Genomic DNA, 16,448 nt, shown 5'->3' with positions numbered 1-16,448 from the left:
CAGGCAACGCCACTCACACAGGCAACGCCACTCACACATGCAACGCCACTCACACATGCAACGCAACGCACCCACGCAACACCACTCACACATGCAACACCACTCACACATGCAACGCCACTCACACATGATACGCCACTGACACATGCAACGCCACTCACACATGCAACGCAACTCACTCAAAGCAACGCAACTCACTCACGCAACGCCACTCACACACGAAACGCCACTCATCCACGCAACACCACTCATCCACGCAACAACACTCATCCACGCAACACTACTCGCACACGCACGCAACACACACATGTAACGCCACTCACACATGACACGGAACTCACACATGCAACACCAATAAAAAATGCAACGCCACTCACACATGCAACGCCACTCACACATGCAACGCCACTTACACATACAACGCAAGTCACACATGCAACGCCACTCACACATGCAACACCACTCACACACACAACGCCACTCACACAGGCAATGCCACTCACACACGCAACGCCACTCACACACGCAACGCCACTCACACACGCAACGCCACTCACACACGCAACATCACTCACGTTGCCAATAGGTATCGCAGTAGGAAAGTTGGAGCCATTACAATTGCAAATAACAATGCCTTTTATTTTTTTATCATTTTTAAAACATAAAGGGCTTTGTCATTTACAAAACCAATAGCTCCAACTTTCCTACTTTCCAGGACCTTTGTGGCCTACTTGTAGCTATTCTATGAGGCTGTGAGGGTCAGAGCAGGGTCATACAATTGTTGCAACTAGCAACTGAACTCTGGAGGGGCCCCAGTCAGGAAGAACTACAGGGAATGGTTACTAATGATGAATTTGAACTTTTGCACCTGCTGAGTGCTTTCGGTTTAGCAAAACTCGTTTTTCTGCAGAACAGCAAATGTAATGCCCCAAACAAACTTACTTGTGAAAGTTGATTTCTAATCCAAAAGTGATCCAAAGAATGTCAAAAGGCCTCAAATCCAAAAAAGGGCAGGAAAATGTCAACCTGAGGAGTTATTCTGATAAAAATCATCATTTTCAGAAGGTCTATGCTGCTTGCTAGTGGATTTCTTGTGCAGAATTGCAAATTTTGTAATTTCGCGAGTGCAAGATTGTTGCTGCCCGCCGCACCTACATGTTCGCAATTGCGAACTTACGCCGCACGCCGCAAAATTGTATCACCAAGAAAAAAACATCCGCTGCGTGCGAATTTGCGGATTTTCGGTAAATTCGCGAGCGTTCGCGGATCGCGAATTTACCTAAAATCCGCAAAATCTGCGAGCGGAACGGATTTTCCGCCCATGCTTAATACACATACATATCTTTCCTCTCTGCGTATATAGAACTGCGCTTCAAAACACGGACCCAAAATTCCAGACTGCTTAGTTGTTTATTGCTTTTGCCGCCATAACATTTTGGCTCAGACGAGCATTGATCACATGACACAGATACGTGGCTGGTGTGAGTCTGGAGGTGTGCGTCACCCCACATTGGCAACCTTGGTGTTTTTTTGTAAATAGCGGCTCGCTCAGCCGCGGGGAGCCCCGACGCAGAATGGCGGACCCCAGGTGTGAGAAACTGCTTGCACTCATTGGGACCAAAGGAACCTCACACGTAGTGACATTGGAGGCTTTCAACAAAAGGCGCTTTCAGCTTTCCTCCCTACAGGGGATTTTATCATAATTCATAATTGAGTGGCAGGACTGGGGCCACTTGGTGACAGAACATTGAGTCCATGGGCATTTATTTTGGGACTACTATAACCAACATGCCTAAGTGACAACGCCTACTGGGGCGGGGACTCTAATCATGTAATAAAGAAGTGTTCTCCAAACCGGTTTCCTGCCCCTCTATGACAGTGATCAAGGGTGTTCCAGCCCAAAACGCGTATGGCCCAACAGGAACGCGAAGTGCTTGCGGTGCATTCTTCCACCTACGTGGCGGTGTGAGTCTGGAGGTGTGCAGCTCCCCACATGGGCAACCTTGGTGTTTTTTTGTAAATAGCGGCTCGGTCGGCTGCGGGGAGCCCCGACGCAGAATGGCGGACCCCAGGTGTGAGAAACTGCTTGCACTCATTGGGACCAAAGGAGCCTCGCACGTGGTGACATTGGAGGCTTTCAACAGCAGGCGCATTCAGCTTTCCTCCCTACAGGGGATTTTATCATAATTGAGTGGCAGCACTGGGGCCACTTGGTGACAGAACATTGAGTTCATGGGCATTTATTTTGGGACTACTATAACCAGCATGCCTCAGTGACAATGCCCACTGGGGCGGGGACTCTAATCATGTAATAAAGAAGTGTTCTTCCTAACCGGTTTCCTGCCCTTCTATGCCAGTGATCAAGGGCGTTCCAGCCCAAAACGCGTATGGCCCAACAGGAACGCGAAGTGCTTGCGGTGCATTCTTCCACCTACGTGGCGGTGTGAGTCTGGAGGTGTGCGGCTCCCCACATGGGCAACTTTGGTGTTTTTTTGTAAATAGCGGCTCGGTCGGCTGCGGGGAGCCCCGACGCAGAATGGCGGACCCCAGGTGTGAGAAACTGCTTGCACTCATTGGGACCAAAGGAGCCTCGCACGTGGTGACATTGGAGGCTTTCAACAGCAGGCGCATTCAGCTTTCCTCCCTACAGGGGATTTTATCATAATTGAGTGGCAGGACTGGGGCCACTTGGTGACAGAACATTGAGTCCATGGGCATTTATTTTGGGACTACTAAAACCAGCATGCCTCAGTGACAATGCCCGCTGGGGCGGGGACTCTAATCATGTAATAAAGAAGTGTTCTTCCTAACCGGTTTCCTGCCCTTCTATGCCAGTGATCAAGGGCGTTCCAGCCCAAAACGCGTATGGCCCAACAGGAACGCGAAGTGATTACGGTGCATTCTTCCACCTATGTGGCGGTGTGAGTCTGAAGGTGCGCGGCTCCCCACATGGGGAACCTTGTTTTTTATTGTAAATAGTGGATCGCTGGGCCGCGGAGAGCCCGGACGCAGAATGGCGGACCCCAGGTGTGAGAAACTGCTTGCACTCATTGGGACCAAAGGAGCCTCGCACGTGGTGACATTGGAGGCTTTCAACAGCAGGCGCATTCAGCTTTCCTCCCTACAGACAATTTTATCATAATTGAGTGGCAGGACTGGGGTCACTTGGTGAGAGAACATTGAGTCTATGGGCATTTATTTTGGGACTACTATAACCAGCATGACTCAGTGACAACGCCCACTGGGGAGGGGACTCTAATTATGTAATAAAGAAGTGTTCTTCCAAACCCGTTTCCTGCCCCTCTATGCCAGTGATCAAGGGCGTTCCAGCCCGAAACGCATATGGCCCAACAGGAACGCGAAGTGCTTGCGGTGCATTCTTCCACCTACTTGACGGTGTGAGTCTGGAGGTGTGCGGCTCCCCACATGGGCAACCTTGGTGTTTTTTTGTAAATAGCGGCTTGCTCGGCCGCGGGGAGCCCCAACGCAGAATGGCGGTCCCCAGGTGTGAGAAACTGCTTGGACTCATTGGGACCAAAAGGAGCCTCTCACGTGGTGACATTGGAGCCTTTCAACAGCAGGCGCATTCAGCTTTCCTCCCTACAGGGGATTTCATCATAATTGAGTGGCAGGACTGGGGCCACTTGGTGACAGAATATTGAGTCCATGGGCATTTATTTTGGGACTACTATTCCCAGCATGCCTCAGTGACAACGCCCACTGGGGCAGGGACTCTAATCATGTAATAAAGAAGTGTTCTTCCAAACCGGTTTCATGCCCCTCTATGCCAGTGATAAAGGGTGTTCCAGCCCAAAACGCGTACGGCCCAACAGGATTGCGAAGTGCTTGCGGTGCATTCTTCCACCTACGTGGTGGTGTGAGTCTGAAGGTGTGCGGCTCCCCACATGGGCAACCTTGGTGTTTTTTTGTAAATAGCGGCTCGCTCGGACGCGGGGAGCCCCGACGCAGAATGGCGGACCCCAGGTGTGAGAAACTGCTTGCACTCATTGGGACCAAAGCAGCCTCGCACGTGGTGACATTGGAGGCTTTCAACAGCAGGCGCATTCAGCTTTCCTCCCTACAGGGGATTTTATCATAATTGAGTGGCAGGACTGGGGCCACTTGGTGAGAGAACATTGAGTCCATGGGCATTTATTTTGGGACTACTATAACCAGCATGCCTCAGTGACAATGCCCACTGGGGCGGGGACTTTAATCATGTAATAAAGAAGTGTTCTTCCAAACCGGTTTCCTGCCGCTCTCTGCCAGTGATCAAGGGCGTTCCAGCCTGAAATGCGTATGGCCCAACAGGAACGCGATGTGCTTGCGGTGCATTCTTCCACCTACGTGGCGGTGTGAGTCTGGAGGTGTGCGGCTCCCCACATGGGCAACCTTGGTGGTTTTTTTATATATATATATATATATATATATATATATATATATATATATATTTCTTTCCACAGACGTCCTCCCCACAAGAAGAAGACTGAGGCAGCACTCGAGGTCCGTTCAAGCCTTTTATTCCAATTAACACCATGGGCATTAACGCGTTTCGGGGGTTTGCTTTCCTTTGTCAAAATGCCCCCCTGGTGAGTAAGTCGCCACTGCTGCTAACAACCCCTTCATTTGAAAAAGTTTGTCCTTCCCACCACTGAAGTAGCGTGGGTTGCCTCCAAAACACGGTATGGAGTCGCCTCTGTCTTCGCTGTTGAACCACATTTCCCAGCATGCAACATCATTTCCAAGCTGGCGGCGATCCCATCCATCGGTGTATTTGTTTGGTGAGTGACCGATGGCTTTTGTGTGAGCAGGCAGGGATTGTAGAAAGTTTTCTGGGCATTTCAAAGTCAATCACGGTCCTCTCCCCCTCCCATGCACTTCCATCCGTCGTGGCGCCGAGAACACCGTTAAAGTAAGGGTGTAGTCCCATGAAGTATGGACTGCGCATCCGCAGCCGTGTCCACTCCAGATTTCGTGCAGGGCAGTCAGGGGATCTTCCATGTAGCGACCCCCTTAACACTTGCGGGGGGTGCCAGCCTTAGCGCGCAGCAACACTCCAAGTCGCGTCGCTAACCACGCCATATGTTTCCACAGACGTCCTCCCCACAAGAAGAAGACTGAGGCAGCACTCGAGGTCCGTTCAAGCCTTTTATTCCAATTAACACCATGGGCATTAACGCGTTTCGGGGGTTTGCTTTCCTTTGTCAAAATGCCCCCCTGGTGAGTAAGTCGCCACTGCTGCTAACAACCCCTTCATTTGAAAAAGTTTGTCCTTCCCACCACTGAAGTAGCGTGGGTTGCCTCCAAAACACGGTATGGAGTCGCCTCTGTCTTCGCTGTTGAACCACATTTCCCAGCATGCAACATCATTTCCAAGCTGGCGGCGATCCCATCCATCGGTGTATTTGTTTGGTGAGTGACCGATGGCTTTTGTGTGAGCAGGCAGGGATTGTAGAAAGTTTTCTGGGCATTTCAAAGTCAATCACGGTCCTCTCCCCCTCCCATGCACTTCCATCCGTCGTGGCGCCGAGAACACCGTTAAAGTAAGGGTGTAGTCCCATGAAGTATGGACTGCGCATCCGCAGCCGTGTCCACTCCAGATTTCGTGCAGGGCAGTCAGGGGATCTTCCATGTAGCGACCCCCTTAACACTTGCGGGGGGTGCCAGCCTTAGCGCGCAGCAACACTCCAAGTCGCGTCGCTAACCACGCCATATGTTTCCACAGACGTCCTCCCCACAAGAAGAAGACTGAGGCAGCACTCGAGGTCCGTTCATATATACATGTTTTTCACAGTGTGCTGGCGAGTTGGGAGCAGAAGGAGTTAATCCGCTATTGCAGGTTGGAGTGACTTTTCTAAAGCAATTGTGAAACTGAAAAAACGAACTGTGTCTGAGGCTTACCTGATACTTTGTGCTCAAGGGAAAACATTATTAATCAATAAAGTGGTTGCGCAGCATGTCATTCACAGTATTGGAAATGACAGCGCTATTCACTATTTAAATGCTGATAACATTCCCTGTGCGCACTCTGCATGAAATTACGGCCCACCCAGATAAAAAGAGAAACCACTTGGGCTCTTTTTGAAATCAGAGACTGTTTCCCGTGATCAAGGCTCGTTGAGAGCAGAAACGTTGGGACTTTTAAACCTCTGACCTTCGTGCTATTTACATTAAAAGCATTTGAATTGGAACCTAACCAGAGTTGGTGCGCCTCCTTTGATGTGTGAAAGGAGGTTTTCGATGGATATATATATATATGAGGACCTATGCTCTCTTCCTGCTAGGAAGAAAGCGCAACACTGCTCCGGGGTCAAAGGTGGCTGTATTGTTCTCAGTGCGCTGGGAAATCCAAGTCTATGAAACGCTTGGGCAGACGCGTTTCTGGCTTCCAATTGCCGTCATCAGTGCTGGTTCCATGGGCTTGTGGTTCTTGTTGGGGGTTGGGCTGTGTGATTTTAATAGAGAGACCACACCTGGTCAGGTGGTCTCCAGCTCCGCCTCCAATTCGCGATGTACAGAGTTTCTTGCACACTCCCATCTGGCTGGTGCATGCTGGTCCTGGGACCGTTTGAGGAAGCCTTATGCAGTGATAGGCTCATCCTAACATCATGTGATGCCCCAATTTACATTGGCTAACAGTCCAAGGAACAGCCGCTATAGCCACAGAATCTTCTGCCATCCTTTTAACCCCTTATCAGGCAATCTGTGTTGCCTACCTCTCTCCCCTTCGATCCTTAGTGCTTCAGAACCGACGGGGGGCAACGCGTTTGCAGTTTCATGCACAGTCCAAGCTCTTGTAGGTAAGACGCGTTGCACCTGAACGAGAGTGCGTGCCGCTTGCCAGCGCCTGCTTGCTGGCTACACATGAGGACCTATGCTCTCTTCCTGCTAGGAAGAAAGCACGACACTGCTCCGGGGTCAAAGGTGGCTGTATTGTTCTCAGTGCGCTGGGAAATCCAAGTCTATGAAACGTTTGGGCAGACGCGTTTCTGGCTTCCAATTGCCGTCATCAGTGCCGGTTCCATGGGCTTGTGGTTCTTGTTGGGGGTTGGGCTGTGTGATTTTAATAGAGAGACCACACCTGGTCAGGTGGTCTCCAGCTCCGCCTCCAATTCGCGATGTACAGAGTTCCTTGCACACTCCCATCTGGCTGGTGCATGCTGGTCCTGGGAGTCCGTTTGAGGAAGCCTTATGCAGTGATAGGCTCATCCTAACATCATGTGATGCCCCAATTTACATTGGCTAACAGTCCAAGGAACAGCCGCTATAGCCACAGAATCTTCTGCCATCCTTTTAACCCCTTATCAGGCAATCCGTGTTGCCTACCTCTCTCCCCTTCGATCCTTAGTGCTTCAGAACCGACGGGGGGGGGGCAACGCGTTTGAAGTTTCATGCACAGTCCAAGCTCTTGCAGGTAAGACGCGTTGCACCTGAACGAGAGTGCGTGCCGCTTGCCAGCGCCTGCTTGCTGGCTACACATGAGGACCTATGCTCTCTTCCTGCTAGGAAGAAAGCGCGACACTGCTCCGGGGTCAAAGGTGGCTGTATTGTTCTCAGTACGCTGGGAAATCCAAGTCTATGAAACGCTTGGGCAGACGCGTTTCTGGCTTCCAATTGCCGTCATTAGTGGCGGTTCCATGGGCTTGTGGTTCTTGTTGGGGGTTGGGCTGTGTGATTTTAATAGAGAGACCACACCTGGTCAGGTGGTCTCGAGCTCCGCCTCCAATTCGTGATGTACAGAGTTCCTTGCACACTCCCATCTTGCTGGTGCATGCTGGTCCTGGGACCGTTTGAGGAAGCCTTATGCAGTGATAGGCTCATCCTAACATCATGTGATGCCCCAATTTACATTGGCTAACAGTCCAAGGAACAGCCGCTATAGCCACAGAATCTTCTGCCATCCTTTTAACCCCTTATCAGGCAATCTGTGTTGCCTACCTCTCTCCCCTTCGATCCTTAGTGCTTCAGAACCGACGGGGGGCAACGCGTTTGCAGTTTCATGCACAGTCCAAGCTCTTTGAGGAAGCCTTATGCAGTGATAGGCTCATCCTAACATCATGTGATGCCCCAATTTACATTGAGGCTGAAATGCCAGAAACCGGTCCCCGGTAGCTTGTCTCCTTTCTGGTAAAGAATTGGCTTGGTAGTTTAGTCTGCCCTGTTCCCATGATGCACTGGGCCAGGGACAGACTGATTTGCATATAGCCAGGTTCTGAGCTGGGATGGGGCAGTGAGATAAATAACGGTGATGGATCAAGCCCTGATCTTTGGACTGGGTAAGAGTGGTCTGCTCAATTCAGACACTCTGTTCATCACCACCCCCTTTTGTAAATCGATTTTGGCCACTATAGGTGTGGCAGGGTATACTCAGACATGAGTCCCTTTCTCACTGCTCCATCAGGATTCAAGCAAGCCGGGCCGAAGAGGCTGAAATGCCAGAAACCGGTCCCCGGTAGCTTGTCTCCTTTCTGGTAAAGAATTGGCTTGGTAGTTTAGTCTGCCCTGTTCCCATGATGCACTGGGCCAGGGACAGACTGATTTGCATATAGCCAGGTTCTGAGCTGGGATGGGGCAGTGAGATAAATAACGGTGATGGATCAAGCCCTGATCTTTGGACTGGGTAAGAGTGGTCTGCTCAATTCAGACACTCTGTTCATCACCACCCCCTTTTGTAAATCGATTTTGGCCACTATAGGTGTGGCAGGGTATACTCAGACATGAGTCCCTTTCTCACTGCTCCATCAGGATTCAAGCAAGCCGGGCCGAAGAGGCTGAAATGCCAGAAACCGGTCCCCGGTAGCTTGTCTCCTTTCTGGTAAAGAATTGGCTTGGTAGTTTAGTCTGCCCTGTTCCCATGATGCACTGGGCCAGGGACAGACTGATTTGCATATAGCCAGGTTCTGAGCTGGGATGGGGCAGTGAGATAAATAACGGTGATGGATCAAGCCCTGATCTTTGGACTGGGTAAGAGTGGTCTGCTCAATTCAGACACTCTGTTCATCACCACCCCCTTTTGTAAATCGATTTTGGCCACTATAGGTGTGGAAGGGTATACTCAGACATGAGTCCCTTTCTCACTGCTCCATCAGGATTCAAGCAAGCCGGGCCGAAGAGGCTGAAATGCCAGAAACCGGTCCCCGGTAGCTTGTCTCCTTTCTGGTAAAGAATTGGCTTGGTAGTTTAGTCTGCCCTGTTCCCATGATGCACTGGGCCAGGGACAGACTGATTTGCATATAGCCAGGTTCTGAGCTGGGATGGGGCAGTGAGATAAATAACGGTGATGGATCAAGCCCTGATCTTTGGACTGGGTAAGAGTGGTCTGCTCAATTCAGACACTCTGTTCATCACCACCCCCTTTTGTAAATCGATTTTGGCACTATAGGTGTGGCAGGGTATACTCAGACATGAGTCCCTTTCTCACTGCTCCATCAGGATTCAAGCAAGCCGGGCCGAAGAGGCTGAAATGCCAGAAACCGGTCCCCGGTAGCTTGTCTCCTTTCTGGTAAAGAATTGGCTTGGTAGTTTAGTCTGCCCTGTTCCCATGATGCACTGGGCCAGGGACAGACTGATTTGCATATAGCCAGGTTCTGAGCTGGGATGGGGCAGTGAGATAAATAACGGTGATGGATCAAGCCCTGATCTTTGGACTGGGTAAGAGTGGTCTGCTCAATTCAGACACTCTGTTCATCACCACCCCCTTTTGTAAATCGATTTTGGCCACTATAGGTGTGGCAGGGTATACTCAGACATGAGTCCCTTTCTCACTGCTCCATCAGGATTCAAGCAAGCCGGGCCGAAGAGGCTGAAATGCCAGAAACCGGTCCCCGGTAGCTTGTCTCCTTTCTGGTAAAGAATTGGCTTGGTAGTTTAGTCTGCCCTGTTCCCATGATGCACTGGGCCAGGGACAGACTGATTTGCATATAGCCAGGTTCTGAGCTGGGATGGGGCAGTGAGATAAATAACGGTGATGGATCAAGCCCTGATCTTTGGACTGGGTAAGAGTGGTCTGCTCAATTCAGACACTCTGTTCATCACCACCCCCTTTTGTAAATCGATTTTGGCCACTATAGGTGTGGCAGGGTATACTCAGACATGAGTCCCTTTCTCACTGCTCCATCAGGATTCAAGCAAGCCGGGCCGAAGAGGCTGAAATGCCAGAAACCGGTCCCCGGTAGCTTGTCTCCTTTCTGGTAAAGAATTGGCTTGGTAGTTTAGTCTGCCCTGTTCCCATGATGCACTGGGCCAGGGACAGACTGATTTGCATATAGCCAGGTTCTGAGCTGGGATGGGGCAGTGAGATAAATAACGGTGATGGATCAAGCCCTGATCTTTGGACTGGGTAAGAGTGGTCTGCTCAATTCAGACACTCTGTTCATCACCACCCCCTTTTGTAAATCGATTTTGGCCACTATAGGTGTGGCAGGGTATACTCAGACATGAGTCCCTTTCTCACTGCTCCATCAGGATTCAAGCAAGCCGGGCCGAAGAGGCTGAAATGCCAGAAACCGGTCCCCGGTAGCTTGTCTCCTTTCTGGTAAAGAATTGGCTTGGTAGTTTAGTCTGCCCTGTTCCCATGATGCACTGGGCCAGGGACAGACTGATTTGCATATAGCCAGGTTCTGAGCTGGGATGGGGCAGTGAGATAAATAACGGTGATGGATCAAGCCCTGATCTTTGGACTGGGTAAGAGTGGTCTGCTCAATTCAGACACTCTGTTCATCACCACCCCCTTTTGTAAATCGATTTTGGCCACTATAGGTGTGGCAGGGTATACTCAGACATGAGTCCCTTTCTCACTGCTCCATCAGGATTCAAGCAAGCCGGGCCGAAGAGGCTGAAATGCCAGAAACCGGTCCCCGGTAGCTTGTCTCCTTTCTGGTAAAGAATTGGCTTGGTAGTTTAGTCTGCCCTGTTCCCATGATGCACTGGGCCAGGGACAGACTGATTTGCATATAGCCAGGTTCTGAGCTGGGATGGGGCAGTGAGATAAATAACGGTGATGGATCAAGCCCTGATCTTTGGACTGGGTAAGAGTGGTCTGCTCAATTCAGACACTCTGTTCATCACCACCCCCTTTTGTAAATCGATTTTGGCCACTATAGGTGTGGCAGGGTATACTCAGACATGAGTCCCTTTCTCACTGCTCCATCAGGATTCAAGCAAGCCGGGCCGAAGAGGCTGAAATGCCAGAAACCGGTCCCCGGTAGCTTGTCTCCTTTCTGGTAAAGAATTGGCTTGGTAGTTTAGTCTGCCCTGTTCCCATGATGCACTGGGCCAGGGACAGACTGATTTGCATATAGCCAGGTTCTGAGCTGGGATGGGGCAGTGAGATAAATAACGGTGATGGATCAAGCCCTGATCTTTGGACTGGGTAAGAGTGGTCTGCTCAATTCAGACACTCTGTTCATCACCACCCCCTTTTGTAAATCGATTTTGGCCACTATAGGTGTGGCAGGGTATACTCAGACATGAGTCCCTTTCTCACTGCTCCATCAGGATTCAAGCAAGCCGGGCCGAAGAGGCTGAAATGCCAGAAACCGGTCCCCGGTAGCTTGTCTCCTTTCTGGTAAAGAATTGGCTTGGTAGTTTAGTCTGCCCTGTTCCCATGATGCACTGGGCCAGGGACAGACTGATTTGCATATAGCCAGGTTCTGAGCTGGGATGGGGCAGTGAGATAAATAACGGTGATGGATCAAGCCCTGATCTTTGGACTGGGTAAGAGTGGTCTGCTCAATTCAGACACTCTGTTCATCACCACCCCCTTTTGTAAATCGATTTTGGCCACTATAGGTGTGGCAGGGTATACTCAGACATGAGTCCCTTTCTCACTGCTCCATCAGGATTCAAGCAAGCCGGGCCGAAGAGGCTGAAATGCCAGAAACCGGTCCCCGGTAGCTTGTCTCCTTTCTGGTAAAGAATTGGCTTGGTAGTTTAGTCTGCCCTGTTCCCATGATGCACTGGGCCAGGGACAGACTGATTTGCATATAGCCAGGTTCTGAGCTGGGATGGGGCAGTGAGATAAATAACGGTGATGGATCAAGCCCTGATCTTTGGACTGGGTAAGAGTGGTCTGCTCAATTCAGACACTCTGTTCATCACCACCCCCTTTTGTAAACCAATTTACATTGGGGCACAACAATATATATATGTAAATAAAAGTATACCTTTATATATATAGTCACTGAAGAAACCAAACGTTAGAGGGACGTTAGTTAGGTGGAGATTTTAACAACACAAAACTATAGAAATTCAACAGTTATAGTTACTACAGCAAGCTATAACTTACGCCCCCACAATGTACTCCTTATGACTTCAAATATTACATCACTCATGACATGGTCAGTGACGTCATGCATGACATCTCAAATGACATCTTCAACAGAACCACTGACACACCCTCTCACACAACCACACAACCACTGACACACTCATTGACACTCCCATAAAAATACTCACACGCCCTCTGATACACCCATTCACATACCTATACAACCACTCTCACACCCACTTACACACCCACAGAAGCACGAATACACCTACTCACAAACCCACATACAACCACTCACACCCATTTACACACAAGCACTCAAACACCCACTTGCAGAACCATACAACAACTCACACACCCATACAGTCACTCACCCACCCATACATCCCCTTACACACTCACTCACACACCTGCACATCTACTCAAACACCCACTCACACACGGATATAGCTACTTACATACTCACTAACACACTAATATACATCTCATACACCCATTCACACATTCATACAACCCTCACTTTTTACCATATAAATGGCCAATTGGATGGATCGAGATGGTGTGTAGGCCCCATAGGACAAGAGCCTAGGCATATAATTCAAAACATACAAGCACATTTAGGGAAGTTACATAGGAAAATCCGCTGGGAATGAGGTTCAAGAACAAACCATAAAGGTTTATTCGAAATTAAAAATAAATACAGAAGGTAATAAGGCAAATGGTAAGTCAAACAACAATCTGACACATTGCAAGTTTCGAAAAAGCATAAAAGCATTGGCAAACATCTGAAAAACAATAGTTCTTATAGGAATTCAGTAGCAGAAAATAAGACCCTAAGCATGGTGTGAAGTGGCACCATAGGTTGTACTCTTAATGTTACATTAATAAAAAGCAATCATCATTCAGAAGTTACAGTATGTAAAATAAGCTCACTTTTGAAACCCTCCATGAATTAAAAGACAAGTAGAACCTTTAGCCTATATACAAGAGGAAGCGACATTGCATTATAAATAATAAAACACAGATCTGCAAGAAAAGGCATTACCCTTCAACACTGAAACATTATATGAGTGTTCCTTCAACAACAAGCAGCCTTTCTGTAGCTAATGAACTGTTACAGCAAAAATAAACATCCCGGACAGGGCACATTTTGACTACTTTTTGAAGGACGGAAAACACTGCATAAATGAAAATATGAATACAGTGCAATTTTTTAAAAGCCAAGTTTTTAGTGCATTTAGGCTATGGCCCAATAAATTAGTTTCGCAGCCTACTCATGCTAACTTAAACACACAATCAATGGCAATAAAACTCTTTGATGCTGGCATAAAAGAAGTGGTCTGAAAAAATGTGTCACTGTTGCTACCATTATAGTCTTGCAAATAACTTGGACTTTCTATATAGGTATCACAGGAATCACCACTGTCACAGAGAAAAACACACCCTATTGTTGTCTCAGTGAAAAAAGGGTTTATTTTCTTATTGCCAGCTGTCCATTTGGTCCAACCGCTAAGGTAGGCCTTTCTCAAGAAAGAAAACACAGGATTGCTCGCATTTTTCAGAAGCGATTTTTCTGAATTTATTGTGGATAGCCTGACCACTGATGAAACACCAGAGTACAAAGCTGAACATCCAGTCTGACAGGAGCATCATGTGTGTTGTCACAGAGATCTTTGAAGATTCCCGTAGCTCTGGGACAGTAACACCTGCAATGTACCTGATATCCAAGCTGAAATCAAAATTAGGAGGGATGCGATGTAGAAATGTAAGATTCATAGAGTACATAAACAGAGAAATGTAGAGGGCTCAGCTTATCCAAGTATATGTTTTTTTTTATCAACTGACATAGATGATCTGGGACTTTAACCAGTTCACAGACATTGTCCCACCAGGAAATATCCTTTATAGCAAAGCCGGAATCACTCTGTGCTTTTACAATGCTGGCAATAGAACAAATACGTCATAACCACTCATTCGTTTAGCACAATTTGCTTTTGGGGGTGCATTGGTGGAGTGGTGTTGGATTTAAAGTCCAACACCTTCCCTACTGTTGCGCAAACTGGGGTTGGAATAGTAAATGATACTTTTCCAAAGTCCACCACATCCCTAGCAAGTCGCTGTAATGACTTGCATGCTAAAAGAACAGGTGTTACCAACCCGTCGTTCTAATGCCGTAATTGTAAATACATGCAGGATTTTGTCATACAACCATTCCCATCATCTCACATTCTGGCGCCAAGTTCCACATCCCATGCAACAATGAGGATAATGAATGAGACGTGGAATTGAGTATAAGAACTTTGTCCATTGGCACACCTTGGGTTTCCAATATAAATCATTAGACCCAGAGTGGGTCAGATGCAATAGACCATAAGATGAAATGTTCTTGCACAAGACAGGGTTAGAATGCTGACCTTTAAAGATAAATATATTTTTTTCCTGGAAATTGTGCATGATATTATTGTCAGAGAAGAGTCAAGGTGCTGGTAACAATGGGTAATCGCCTATTAGACTATATATCTGAAAACACAGACTTTGTAAATTGACTACGTGCCAATCCTAAAAATGCATGTACTGTCAATGAAACCTGATCAGATCTGGAATCCTTCTGAGGACATTAGGGAGTTTGCACAATATTTAACATGTAATTATTATTGTATTGTGTTAAACTTGGCCCTGTTGGGAGCCCGCACATTGAGATGGGATCTTACTCTGGGAACTCACGGTAGGGACAGTTCCACCCTTCTGAATGTTATTACTAACACTCGTACAGGCAGCATTTGACTTTACTGTGGATAGTGCTATCACAAATTATGGAGAAAATTTGGCTAGAAGATTTTGACATGTTTAACATTGTAGACGTATGTGGCCTTAAGAAGTCCCAATGCTTTGGGGCCAAATGTGATGGCTGTGCTTGTGGCTATGCTTTTAAAGTTGAGGCAAGAAATAAAGAATGGGATTTCTCCAGCGTATGTACCCTTTTGTAGTGCCTATATTCAAGGATATACATGCATATTTCCGTCCTATTTACTCTGTTAAGTTTCCAACTTAGGAATTTGCATTCAAATCCTTTCTATTTTTATTTATTTTGCCTTCACCCCTCCTATTTTTGCTGAAGTTGTTTTTGTTGGCATTAGGACTCTGTTCATTTTACTACTACTAACCAGTTCTAAAGTGCTTGTACTCACTCCGTCCCAAATGGTAAAATTTGCATACACCTCATTGGCATATTTAATGTACTTATAAGACCCTAGTAAAGTGACCATATACCTAGGATTTGTATATTAAATGCTACTAGTGGGCCTGAAGTACTTATTGTGGCACCCACTTAAATAGCCCCTTAACCCCTTCAGTGCTGATGACGGCTCCCAGCCATCATGAGTCACGGTGGGCGTGTGCTGATGACGGCTGGGAGCCGTCATGACCACGCCCGCGATCGGACTGTCCAGCACCGGCACGGAATTCCAGCCGCAGCCTAAGTGTTAAAGCATGTCCCAGGTCTGCCATTGCAGCTTGATTACAATTTTAAACTGACAATTCGGCTTGGCAATATAACACCTTTACCATGCAAAACCCCCTTTCCAAGCTATAACTGCCCCATTTGATGTATAATATTCACTCCTAAGGTAGGCGCTAGGTAGCCCGTAAGGCATGGTGCATTTTAATTAAAAGTTTAGACACGTACATTTTACATATCCTAGTAGTGAAATTACATCTAATAAGTGCTAACTTTTGATTGGGAACATGTAAACATTTCATGCTTGGTGTCTGATAAATTGCAATCGAAACCCTTCTTTAATAGTAAAGTAACGTTTTAAGATACAATTTTGAAACTTCCACTTTTAGAAAGTTAAAAGAACAAATGATGGACGGAATGCTGAACAAAATCAAACGCTCACCCCTGATACTAAGATATGGGCCTAAATCCATCATTCTTTTGCTCATCATGTCATTTCAGATTTCCAGATTCCCCCAAACTGCCCCCTGGATGCTTGTTTCTGGTCCAGGGAGGACCTGTCCTGGCAGTTTGGGCTGGACTGTTCCCATGCGGTACAAAAGGGGGTGGTGATGGACGGAGAATCTGAACCAAACACTCACACCCAGTCAACAGATCTGGGTTTAATCCATCACCATTCTTTAGCCCACTCTGCCACATCAATTCAGACATGGCCATATGCAA

Source organism: Lissotriton vulgaris, chromosome 8 (assembly GCF_964263255.1).
Source record: "Lissotriton vulgaris chromosome 8, aLisVul1.2, whole genome shotgun sequence".
NCBI classification, from domain to species: Eukaryota; Metazoa; Chordata; class Amphibia; order Caudata; family Salamandridae; genus Lissotriton; species Lissotriton vulgaris.
This window is presented reverse-complemented; position numbering follows the sequence as displayed.